The sequence below is a fragment of the Cyrtonyx montezumae genome, unplaced genomic scaffold, assembly GCF_038088225.1.
Source record: "Cyrtonyx montezumae isolate F1298 unplaced genomic scaffold, pur_monq_1.0 scaffold_11, whole genome shotgun sequence".
Taxonomy (NCBI): domain Eukaryota; kingdom Metazoa; phylum Chordata; class Aves; order Galliformes; family Odontophoridae; genus Cyrtonyx; species Cyrtonyx montezumae.
Window position 1 is genome coordinate 14,584,240 of NW_027071837.1, and position 13,613 is coordinate 14,597,852.

Below are 13,613 nucleotides of genomic sequence, written 5' to 3' on the forward strand. Positions count from 1 at the left end.
AATATATATATAGAAAGGTAGATAGATAGATAGATCCATACAGAAACTGTATGGAGCTAGTGGATCTAATTATATTTCTTATCTTTAGTGGAGTTTAGACTGTATTCAAATCTAATATTACAGGAGAAGCAATAAGTGAATGGTTAAAAAGTTTAAATTGTAGGAATGTTGTTTTTTTTTCTTTTTTAGAGGTCGGGAGTTATTGGCCACAAATCAAAAACTAGCTGGAAGCAAACTGAGATTCTCCATCACCAGATTATTTGCTAGGGGTGGATTTGCATGTGTTGTGTGTGTCCAGATGTTCCTTACCGTTCGTTATTGGCAAAGAGCATGATTTGTCTAAATCACTTCTACAATACAGCAGTTTGTGGTAGGTAGAAAGAAAAACATATAAAGCATCTGTAAAGTTCTCCTTATAATTATTATTGCTGTTTATAATGGCCTTTAGAGTATTGGAAAGGCATGGGAGAGGAAGAAATATGCTGATAGTGAGTAAGCAGTAACAAATTCAAAAACTGCTGCATGCAGTCTTCTTGTGTTCCACTTCAAAAGATACTGATCACAGAAATCAAAGGAGCAGATTCTGTGGTTTTTATGAACCCACTTATTCAGTGTGTGGCATGAATTCTCAGCAGGGGTCACTTACTGATGTTAATAGTCATTGCCAACAGTTTAAATGCAATTTGTAAGATGAAGAGCGAGTTTGACCAGCTAACTTATAGTATTGTTGTTCCCTTTGTGCTATAATAATCAATTCTATAACCATCTCTTGGTTGTGCAATACCACTAGAAAAACACTGACAGCTCATGAGGTTACAAACATACACTGCCTGTGCACAGTCAGCTTGAGCTCATAAAGGTCTTACCCAGAGCTCCGTAATGGAAACATCACACATACTGTGCAATCTCTGGCTTCACTGAAGCTGTCCTTTCTGATACATACAGTGTACAGTATGTGTTCCCATTTAAGATAAGTTATAATGTCTGCTATCCAGTTAGGTTTAATAGTGTTCACATAGCACTGGACCCAAACTTGAGACTTCTCAGTGCCTGCCTGAAAAGTGAGCATGCTGATACTTATCTCTTTGCAATGTTCTTTGAGGTACGGAAACACAAACCTCTAAGTATTAGCTATGGATAGTGTTGTGATTGTTGTACCTTTGTTTGGTGAGGGTACGTGGTTCCTCCTATCGAATTCAGAAGTATGTAGAATACCAGGGCAAACTAAGGACACAGTTTTCTATTTATTGCGTGCACTTCAGAAATTCCCTGTGGTGTCTAATACTATGTAAGAGTAATGCAGGACATAGAAAAAATATGGAGTTAGCTATTTTTTAACATACTGATGAATAGATAAACATACTGTAAGATAATTCTGAAGCAATCTAGAATTTTTGGCTATATAGTTACAAGAACTCGTGCTTTTATAAGAGAGAGGTGGGTTGTGTATGATGTTTGACAGCTAGAAGCTCGACACGGTGTCTTAGACTGTTCTATGCACATCTTTAGTTAGCATGGTGATGCTCTGTACAGCTGGCTTTTTGTTGGCTTTGAGCCAGATGCAAAAGACTGAACAAGGCAGAAGTGTAATTAATATAGAACAAATGTAGGTGTTGTACCTTGTCTCAATGTTGGTTCAACCTGTTTCTGTAGAAGGAGTAATTTGAATTTGTAGTGCATTAGCAACAGCAGGTTGTTGGGAAAGAGATTCTGAGGTCAGATATGCCACCTGGCAAGCAATGTAGAAGTTTCTTGGGAAAATGCATCAAAACTGTAGAGGTTTTTCTGTTGGGAACAGAATATCACATAAGCGCTCTTGCTTTTTTAACCTTTATTTTACATTACAGCAGTGTTTATTTACTGTAACACTGAAATCGGAAAAGTTAACAATTGTAAAAAATGAAATAAATGTCAGTCATCTCATTTACTGTGCACTAAGCTTAATGTTGGAGTGTAAACGCACTTGTACTGAAAACTATAAAGACACTGTAGGTAAGAGAGCTTTTTGGCAGCAGGCAGCCCTCCCACTCCCCTTCTGCATACAAGAAGTGAAGGTATCTTCTCTAGGAGGGTCCAACCAATTAGACCTTATGCAAGCAAGCAGGTATTCTGCTCTGAGCTTATTCCACTGGACCTCTCTGCTTTGCAAACCTACTGTGGTCGGACAGCTATCACAGAGCACCCCCAGAGTGTTAAATTCTGCAGAAGCAGCAGATATCACTCACTGACTGGACCACTACAGAAATATATAATATACTCACTCAGAGATAATGTTACTTTGCTTAACACCTTTTTCAAGTGGAATCTAGCTTATTTTTTCTTTATTCCAATTTAGTAATATCCTTGTATATGCGTTGAGTGAAGCCTACAAAACAAGTTACTTTTTTTTTTTAATGCACAGAAAATAAGAATATAAATTGATTGTGATTCCTGGAAGCAGTCTGGTGAAGGCCATTGTATGCTTAGTAATCCAGCAATTGCTATAGCTCAACTTCAAGAAAAAAGTAGTTATTTTTTCATGCAAATGAAATGGTGCAGTTTTGCTGGTATGTTGGTTGTTCTTTTTTTGTTGCTTGGTTTTTGGTTTGTTTTTTTCTTGTTTTTGTATTTTTTGTGGGTTTTTTTTCCTTTTTTGGTAAAATGTAGTTGTTTGTTTTTCCATCTGCAAGATACATGGTGTTGTTTTGGTCGCAATTGCTCACGTTACCATATGGGAGTTTGTTCATACTCTACTTGAGCTGAAGTCTGTTGCCATGTGTTTGACCACTCATAGTGTTTTTTTTAAGGCTCATCTGTTTTTCACAGCTAAATTTAAATTTACCTTCTTGTTTTTCATTTTTATAAATATAAATGGTGAAGTTAAATATAATGATAGGGCAGTAAAGAACAGAGAAGTTCTTATTTGACAGTATTGCTTCTCTGTAACGATGTTCTTAAACAACCAGTTCAAACACCCATTTTTGAAGCAAGAACTGTTGTGGTTTTTTTTCCTGCAAACTACTGTTAACATGCACAGCTAATTACAAACCAGGCATGGCCAGATGTGGCCATACTTGAAATATGCCATCAACTTTTTTATATTCTTTATCTCAGAAGAGCTGATTTCCCACATATCCTTAGACCTAACTGCATTTTTGAGTGTGCTGCGTAGTCATCCCATCTGGGGAGGAACGTGGAATTACCAGAAATTTGCAGAGATGTGCCAGTCAAACCTGCTGATAGTGTGGAAGAAGCAGTATATATTAGGAATGTGATGAAACTCATCTCTGTTATCTTTTGTGAATGTCCTTTTGATGTTGCTGTATTAGATAAATCAGCCAATTCAGAAGGGGAAAAAATGGTATCGCTCTTGTTTGGCATTATTTGCTTCCTAGCAGCTACACCAACAAAAGAATACAGCAGATGGGCAGATTTTAGATGTACTTTGACTTCTTTTCCCAGGCATTCAATAAGAACAATTCTCAACTTTTTGAACACAGCTTTGCTTATTTTCTTTTCTCACCTACGTATATGAGGGAAGAGCTTTTTGAATTCTGTTTATTGTTGTTCTGATACACTGCTGTTGTTCAACAAATCTGGTAGCGTCATGCGAGGGTTTTGTGTGGCAGTTAGGCATCCAGGTGGAAGAGCCGATCTGTGGGAGTGTTGCAGTGCTCATACTCATTAGTTCCCTTTGCAATTCAATGAGCTCCGTTAGACTGAAAATAGGTCTGTCAAGCAAAAAGTGAAACTGATGACTGAAGAACAGTTTAAAGAAAGGCAGAAGAAAGATATAATTTCCCAATCAAGTACCAAGCTAACTATATTATCCATGGTTTGCTACATAACCACGTAATATCACAACTCTGCTGCTTTCTTAGGCCTAGGGTGAGACAAAAGTACTCAGAGAAAACAGCCATAGGTAGTGAGCACAACTTTGAAAATGAAGTGAATGGAACAGACGGATAAAAATAAACCTTAAAGCAAACAAAAAAACAAGGACCAGATATTCTGCTTTTAGAATTGGAGTCATGGGATCTAGCGAATGCTGCTTTTGAGAACTGAGAGTGCTTTGATGTTTAATTTTATTCAAGTCTGACAGAAATATGTACCAAGAGATTGTACAGATGTTTTTGTATTATACAGCACTGCCGTGGATTGGGGTTCCTCCACACCATCCTGATGGACCCCAAACCATTTGGAGGGCAACACCTTAACGTCAGCGCCGTATTATGAGATATTCACAAACCCCATTAAATCCACTTATTCCATCCAATACATAGTGGGACATTTTTCTATTGAGAAAATAATTTGAGGAGATTTTTGGTAGTGTTTTTTTTTTTCTAATTAAACTTCTGTGCATTTAGCAGGAGCAATTTAATCTCAAATTAGGTATGAATAAGCCAGGACTGTATATGTATATTTCTTTGTTTGAAAAGGCGGTGTAGTGATTTTCTGTTGATTTTTTTTCTGCTTTTATTTAGAATAATCTTTTAGTCTTTCACCTCTACACACCTCTGGAAGCATGGGTGTCTTTGCCAACAGGGATTAACCATAAGAAACTTCACAAGCTAATGACAAAATTTCCCTACCCGCTGTTCATTCAGCTCTGCTGTGCAGAACTCTGACCTTTCTGCCTCAGACCATGAAAAGCACCAGAGGGTCTTTGACCACTGTGACTTTGTACAGCATGTCACAATTGTAAAAACATCTGTGGGCATAAAGCATATTAAAGCTTTGCTGACAAGACCATAAATCACTGAAATGCTAAACACCAAAATATCAGTTTTGCAGTCAGTCATTAAACAAAACTCATAATCTATGAAATTATACATTCCAGTGTAAAAAGCAATATTTCACCTCACATTTATAAATCTAGATACTCGCTGTTCCTTTTCTTTTGCAGACACAAAGCTAATCAACAGAGATATTTCTGTCAGGGTAAATAAAGTGGATCTATCCATCATTCTCTTTTCAGAAAGAGATACATTTCTAGTTAGACCTTAGTTTTCTTATACAGATTGTCAAATCCAAAGGACACAGTCTATATTATTTCTGCTTATACAAGTTCCAAGCACATTAGTAATAAGTGCATCAGCACATGGATAGCACGCATAATATTTCTGCAGGAATGAGTTCAGGAGCTGCATTTTTCAAAGTGATAGAGATCCTCTTTGAGCCTGTGCTCAAGACCATCTGCATCCCACTGTTCCCATTCTTTGCTGAGTCACTAGGAGAGCTGAGCTAAGCTATAATAGCCAGTTCCTGGAGAAAACTAAGGTGCAACATCTGTGTCAGAACAGGTTGAAAGGCATATTTAGAGGCTGCTAGACTCGTACCTGGCTTTGCTGTATTCAGGTATCTGTTCTGTCCTCATGTCAAAGTCATAAGGAAAGCCTGGAGGAAGTCCTTCCAAGTAGACTTTGATACTGCCTACCACAACAGGTTGCACGAGTATCTGAATTTAAGCTGGATCAGTCTTTCTACAAAGGTGACACACTTCTAAGGCACTAACTTTCTATAATGCTTGTGAGATGGAAGTGTAATCAATAAATTCCCCCTCTCTTAGGTATCTACAATACATTCAATATTGAATAATTTCTACTTAAAACAATCGATATGCATTAACAAATGCACATTGATATATCTAAGTGTTTTCCTGAAGTACAAAATTATCAGACAAGTGTCTTTTCTAAAGCTTTTTTCAAATGTGTCACCTAATTCAACCCATTCATTAGCTACTCAGAGATAGTAAGTCATAGTCTGTAATGTGCAGACTGAAAAATTGTTAATTAAGTAGTTAAAACTGTAAGTTCTTGCGTGTCATCTAAAACCTGACAGGTGAGGCCATTTTGAATAGAAATGAATTTATCACAGATCTTCATTAGAATTTCACTCTCTGTAAATCAGTTTTTAGTTCTGGAATGGGTGTCAGAATATGTGTTTCTAAAAAAATAGATGTAGAAGAGCATATCTGAGTTACCATCCTAACCTAGAAGTCTTGTGTGATTTCATGCTGTAAGTGAGAGGCAGTTTAATATTTGATTGACGAGAAGCTCATTTGAGGTAGCGTGCAAGATTCCAGGCTGCAGCTCTGGGAGACGTTGCAAGGGAGTTGGTTTGGTCTCCACCTGTGCTTCTCAAGCATTGCTGTGAGGGTAGGGATGAACTGTTACTTGGAGCATTTTCTGAATTTCATCAAACTAAGCAATTATTTCAGTTACTGCAAGAATCCTGGGAGAAAAATCAGTTTACATGCAGGCAATCTTCTCCCATCTATCTCTCTGCTACAGATTCTCTTTTCTCCCTTCAGATAGACAGCCTGCAAAATGTAATTTTACAAGAAACAGACTATGAGGAAAAAGGAGTTTCTGTAAGAATTGTGACTTGCCTCTGGGGAAGAGGACTTGGGCTGTGCAAGAGATTCTCCATAATCTGAAATCAGTAAAGATCCACTAGGACTTTTCAGTACTAACACCATGTTATGTTCATCAAGCTACAGTATGCATAGCTCACTTTTCCTTGTTGTTTCCACCAAATGTAGTATTGTGCTTTACGTTTTCCCAAAGCTATTGAAATGTGGCCAATAGTACAGAAGTCCATGACATCTCATATGTAGTAGTGCTGAAGGAAGTGGGGGGAAAATAATTCCACTGCATTTAGGAATTTGACCTTTTTTGCAAGGATATCCATATGCAAGAGTAGGTAGTTTGTCAGTGAGAACGAGGGATGTATTCAGATGGGAAATTCTGCTCTTAGGAACTGTATTCATTCTACGATGCTTCAGATTGTTCCCTAAGTGTTAGAACAGCTGATGTTGATAAACGTAATACACTAATAAAGGAAAGAAAGACTGTAGAGAATAAAATACATCTTTCATTATTTTCCTTAGTGGATTAAAAGGGAAATGGTAGAATAAATTTAAAGGAAATGAGATTGTATATAATTCATGAAAGATTCATTGGAGGGAATTCTACAATCCTCATCTCCTCTGTTTGTAGTCCTGGTTACAGGCCTGATCACTGCTGCACACTCCTGTATCATGGAGTCTGTGCTCTGGTTGTTTAACTTACCTTTAGATTGTAAATTTACACACAAAGGATATAGCAGAGTGTTTCTGAAACCCTTGCGTGCTGACATAGATTTTAATGTTCTGAATTAATAGGAGAGAGTTGCCTGATAGGACAGGGAAATAAATCAGGGCAGAACATGCACATTAATTGCATGTTTCCACAAGGCAGAGCAAAATTAACAGGTAACTGTCATGAAAGTAAACTGTATCTAAGTTGATTCCTCGAGGGGGTTATAAATACAGGAAAAATAAATATACATGCCATTCATGGAGCTCTTTTCATCTTGAAGGACTTCATAATCACAAAGTGAAAAGTGGGAAGGTGATCAAAGCCGTTCAAAAGGTATTCATGTAATCTCTGAGTTCTAGTAACTCTTGATAACTGTCTACTTACTTAATTATCCTTTGTTTTATGGGTGGTTGTTGTTTTAAAACTAGTTTGAATAAGGGGGCAAAAAATCAAAGGATGGTAGGGTAGATCAGGTTGGTAGCTTCCAGATGTCCAACAGCCCAACTTCCCACCAAAGCAGGGTTTGTTATGAGGCCCAGCCAGGCAGCTGAGGGTTTTATCTCTGGGTCTTGAAAACTCCAAGACAAAAAACACAAAAACTCTTTGGGACACTGTTCCACTCCTTGACTGTCATCCCGTGCCCTGAATCTGTCAACTGTTCTTACCCTTTCTGCTTTCCAGCAATGGAAAAATCAGACTGAGAGTGATGTGATGAACTTTATTCTGCTTTGTTTTGTAAGAAGGCTTATATGCTATGCAGAATAAATGCGTGAGCTTTCATTAATTAGAGTACTCCACAGAGAATTGGAGAGGTGTTTATTTCCAAAAAGATAGATAAAAGCTGGAAATTTGTAGCTAGAGTCTTTGACAGCCAGCTAGAGACTGTTCTGGCTTGGAGGAAAAGGCAAAGGAGGGTTTTGGAGCATTCAAAAGATATGGGAAAATCTCTTTCTTTGCTTTCATGAAGCGGATTGTAGTGAACAAAATGCCTGAACATTAAATATTCTATGCATCCTATGTTGTCCTGGCAGTCTTTTGTAGATGGCATCTTTTTCTCTCTTCTCTCCTGAGAACTTACTGATTTCTCTATCAGAATGCAGGCAACCTCCATCATCACAGGTTTCTGGAAGTGCAAGAACTCACTACATCAGTGTTCTCATTAAGTAAGTTCATCTTTACTGCACTGAGGAAGCGTGGAAAGCACTGAGGCATTGATTTCACTTTTCAGGCTTCAAACAACACAATCTATTAATGCTGGATTCCAGATTGAGCATCTCCTTCAAAAGTCATTTAAATATATATTCAAATGTAAAAATGTATTTATCTGAAAGAGTTGTTTGGAGCCGGTTTTGATTTTCTGAAAGTCATGGGTAATAGTTCTGTTCCACTTCAGCCTAAGCAGCAGCAGCTCTCATCCTACTTCCAAGGTTGTGGTATTCCCCTCTTGTACCACAGATGTTACCTCGCTATGGTGCAATGGCAGATGTTGGCATTCTTATATTTATCATCACTTAAAAATAATAATAGAAGTGAATGTTGAATTCACCTCAACTGAGTTTAACACATTACAGATAACCTTACTTGGTTGTAGAGGCTCACTCTCTTGTTAATAAAACACCTCCACTGATAGCCTCCCTTTGTGTGCTCATGCACTCACACATACTGAATCATGTTTCTATAGCAAAGTGTCTGTGCTGGACAGTTCTCGGATGCATTTGTGAAATGGATTTCATGACAGCATGATTCTGCTGTTCAGTGGACCAGTGTGAACTAGTTCTCCGAGGCCGAGTTCAAATAGAAATTGCAATTCTATGTAGCATGTTGCAGCTAAAATGTATAAAAAGAATGCAGTTGTATGCTTGTGTTGTACTCGACTTTGCAGTAGCTGGATGCTAGTAGCTATCATCATTTTGCAATGGACAAAACCAAATCAATAAATTTAGCGTACGTTGCAATGTTGTTTTCTCTTGGTCTGTAATTATAATCAGCAAATAACATTTCTGCTAAGAACCAAGCTTATAAACCTTTAATGACTTACAGACTATCAAGGTTTAGAGAGAAGATAGAGAACACAGAGATGAAAATAATACAGTGCTGGCAAAGATGGACTAGGTGACCTAAAAAGGTCTTTTATATTTCTGACTACGCTGATCCTATGAATTATATATTTAAATCTAAGCAAGCATATGAAAGCAGTTAATGTAATATTCTTGTTCAGGTAACAACTATCTTATTTTGTTATTCTTCTCACTCAAGCTTAATAGAAAAGTATATTTATGTCATTTTGAGGTTGAATCTTTTAAAGCATTTCCAGCAGAGAAGTGCAGCTAGGCTGGTCCTTCTTCAGTGCCTTCCTGGAGAAGTCAGGGTAATTGGATATCCTAGCAGGCTCAGACATCAGTGTTGAAGCCTTTGTTACCACTTAGCTATGTAGACCTGCAGTAATACTGACAGTCTAGACGAAGCTGCAGAACACGTGGCAAGTATGCAGAAAGCTGGTGCTTTTGCCTCTCTTCTTAAACAACAAAGCAGGTTGCTCAGCCAGAATGATCATGTCAGTGCTGTTACGTCTCACCAGCTTTGCCTCACCCAGTCTGAGCCAGGCGAGCCGCCCTGCTCGCTCCCAGGCTGCCTCCAGCAGTGCTCTTTGCTCTGAAACTGAAGCATAAAAGCGTCTGCTTCTCATCGTGTATTCCCCAAGCTCTCCAATTTGTATTTGCCCTTCATGTCTCAAGTGGGGAGGAGAAAAAATGATTAATTTCTCACCAGTCTGAAACAACATTAGATATTACTTTATGTCATGCTGGAATTAATGTCTGTTGCTGAATTGCTTTATAGGCACATGGGTATTCCCTTCCAAGCATGCACACAAAAGTCGTTTTTCTGTGAGCTGAGTGATTAACTCATGTCAACAGATTCCTCTAAGATGACGGGAGAGATTGCTGAAATATCCTCTATGTATGAATGTTTTTAAGAGAGAACTTTCTTGACTGGTTAGCCATTCTGTAAGGCTCTGCTTCTGGGAGTACTCTGGGGTGAGAACTCCAAAGAGTTTGACACTGAGCTTCCACCAAAGACTGAGTGAGCGTGGGTCAGTCTTGAGCCATCATCCCCATCTCATCCTATGGAGTGAGACAACTGACAAACTTTTGTGGAACCTCTTTCTGAGGTCCTTTGGACAGCCAACACTCAAATATAGCAGGAGACTAGATTACATTTTGCATTCAGTCTTTAGGGAAGAAACCTTGCCTGAAAAGTGAGAGAAACAGGCAGGTCATTATGCCAGTACTAGAGGAACAGAATTGTTGTCCACCCTTGACAGCTTTATGTAAGATCTGCTGTAGCTTTGAGGCCTTTTCTGCTTATGGCTTTTGATAATGTAAAGTGATTCTATGGAAAATGTACCACTGAACATTGATATCCCTTGGAATTGTTTGTTCAGCAAAGAGGAAATGTCACTTCAAACTGCAAGGGTGGGAAAACATGTATATTCCACTGCCCTCCCCTGGCAGGCAGTGTCTCCACTCTTTAATGCAGAATTAAACTCCCCATCTGGCTTTGGGGGCAGAGATTGGTGCCATCGCTGGGGAGAGTTCATGGAGGCTGTGGCATGCAGTGTGTCAGCAGCTGGGAAATCTTAAAAAGTTATAGATGGGTTACGTGAAGAAAGTACCATTAAGAATTCTTCATGCACGTGCAGCCTTTGGTAATAAAGGTGCAAATACATTTTGCAAATTAGGGACATTCAGGCCAATTAGAAAATATTTCTATTCTTGCTGCCAATGAAAAGAAGAATCCCTTGTGGGACCTCACGTGCATGGAGTAGATTTGAATCCTCTTAAAATGAGCAATGAATTCCTGTGTTTTGAACAACTGCAGTGCAGCAGTCTATTGGGTCAACATTGACCTGGAAGGTCTGTGTTCAGAGAATAATAACGGCAGCAAGTTCAGCCACCTGAATAATCCTATCATCAGAAATTCAAATTATTTTATGATGAAATATACTGATGTAGCAGGTGCTTTAAGACCTCTGAAATCACTGCCTCTGAGTATATGCAGGATTATAATGACAAGATGGTGGCAAATGTGTAAATTTTGGTGGCACACTCTGCATTTGCAGTCGTGTAAATTGTATTACTACGGAAAGAAAAGTTCACACAACTCTGTCTAAGCAGCAATAATATGCATTCTAATATATTTGAATTCCTACTTGTTGATATTACTATATTATTAACTAGTATACCAATAATATGAATTAGTGACATTTCAGTACTTCAGCTGATATACAAGGAAGGGCACACAGAATATTTTTATTTAAACTTTGTCTCATTAGTAAGTGAATTTTATAGCTTGATCAGTGTAAAATCATTTTAATTGATTGCCCAAGCTATCTAATTCTGTAACCTTTTAAGTGCAACTGCAGAGATCATATAAAAAGAGCAGAAGAGCTTCAGATAGTATTGTCAATATCCACTTGACTTTATCACGGTCCCTCAAGGTTAATTTAAAGAATAGGTTTTCATTTTCTTCAGCAAATTTCTGTTTATATGGAAATAACAAGTAGCATGTGGTTATAGTTGCTACAGTAACCAATAAGATTCTTTTGCAAGAGGTATCTGAAGGGTGCTGCAATTAAACAAAGTTGAAGAAAATACGTGCAAATGACCTTGCAATGTGTAAAGTCATAGCAGTTACTTCATCAGAGAAGTTAAGAGATCTGTACTTTTGAGTTTACAGTTTGTGTATTTAATTAGAGAGAACATTAACATAAAATTGTTTCCTGTCTGTACTGCTGTGACAGTCTGTCCTCTGACCTGTAAAAGACATATGCTCTCTCTTAGAAGTTACTCAGTGAAGTTTCAGCAGTCAAGCTACATCTGAAGTCTACCTGGACTTCAGCAAGGCCTTTGACACGGTCTCCCACAGTATTCTCCTAAGGAAACTGGCAGCCCGTGGTGTGGACAGGTTCACTCTTCTCTGGGTGGAGAACTGGCTGGAGGGCCGTGCCCAGAGGGTAGTGGTTAATGGAGTTAAGTCCAGCTGGCGTCCTGTTACGAGTGGTGTCCCCCAAGGGTCAGTTTTGGGGCCCATCTTGTTTAATATCTTTATTGATGACCTAGACGAGGGAATTGAGTGTACCCTCAGTAAGTTTGCAGATGACACAAAGCTGGGAGGATGTGTCAAACTGCCTGAGGGTAGGGAGGCCCTTCAGAGGGATTTGGATAGGCTGAACAGCTGGGCTGAGCAAAATGGGATGAGGTTCAATAAGACCAAGTGCCGGGTCCTGCACTTTGGCCACAATAACCCCATGCAATGCTATAGGCTTGGGGCAGAATGGCTTGAAGAATGTAGAGAGGAAAAGGACCTGGGGGTGTTGGTTGATGCTCGGCTCAACATGAGCCGGCAGTGTGCCCAGGTGGCTAAGAAGGCCAACAGCATCCTGGCCTGTATTAGAAATAGTGTAGCCAGCAGGAGCAGGGAGGTGATCATCCCCCTGTACTCAGCTCTGGTACGGCCGCACCTCGAGTACTGTGTTCAGTTTTGGGCCCCTCACTACAAGAAGGACATTGAGGCCCTGGAGCGTGTTCAGAGAAGGGCAACAAAACTGGTGAGGGGCCTGGAGCACAAGTCTTATGAGGAGCGGCTGAGGGAGCTGGGATTGTTTAGTCTGGAGAAGAGGAGGCTCAGAGGAGACCTTATTGCACTCTACCACTTCCTGAAGGGGGGTTGTGGTGAGGAGGGGGTAGGCCTCTTCTCCCTGATAAGTAATGACAGGACGAGAGGGAATGGCCACAAGTTGCGCCAGGGAAGATTTAGATTAGACCTCAGGAAGCATTTCTTTTCTGAAAGAGTGGTCAGGCACTGGAATGGCCTGCCTAGGGAGGTGGTTGAGGCACCATCCCTAGCGCTGTTCAAGAAGCGTTTAGATGAGGTGCTAAAGGACTTAATTTAGTAGTTGGGTAGAGATAGTGATAGGAGGATGGTTGGACTAGATGATCTTATAGGTCCTTTCCAACCTTATGAACTTATGAACTTATGAACTTATGAAGTAGTGCAGTGTGTACTCAGTACATTGCTCAAACTGGAGGAAATGATAACAATTATAATCCATGGTAGCATAAACTCAGTCTCTTATGCTGATACATGTATGTATGTGCAAGAAATACAAGGTTTCTAGGCTTGCTCAGCAAACAGTTTTAATTTTTGCTGCTGCACGTCCATAGATCTTGTTACTTATATACATTAACTCCTAAAGTAATGCCTCCTGTTTTATGATGCTTGCCCCACAATGTCAGAGGCAGATGTTGGTGGTACAGCAGTAGAAGCTGAACCTTCCCACCAGTGTCCTTTACATTGTGTGGCCGTGTGACAGATGGCAGCAAAGGGGAAGTCTGACAGAATGGCATCTGACATGAAAGTGAAGGTGAAACAAAGGGGTGGAACTGAACTCCCTCTTCAACCAAGTGAGTGTGGATGTAAGCACAGCGAGGTGGTGGTGCATTCCACAAGTTGTGACAGTGGGTCATCTCCACTGATGCAGATTTTTGAGTG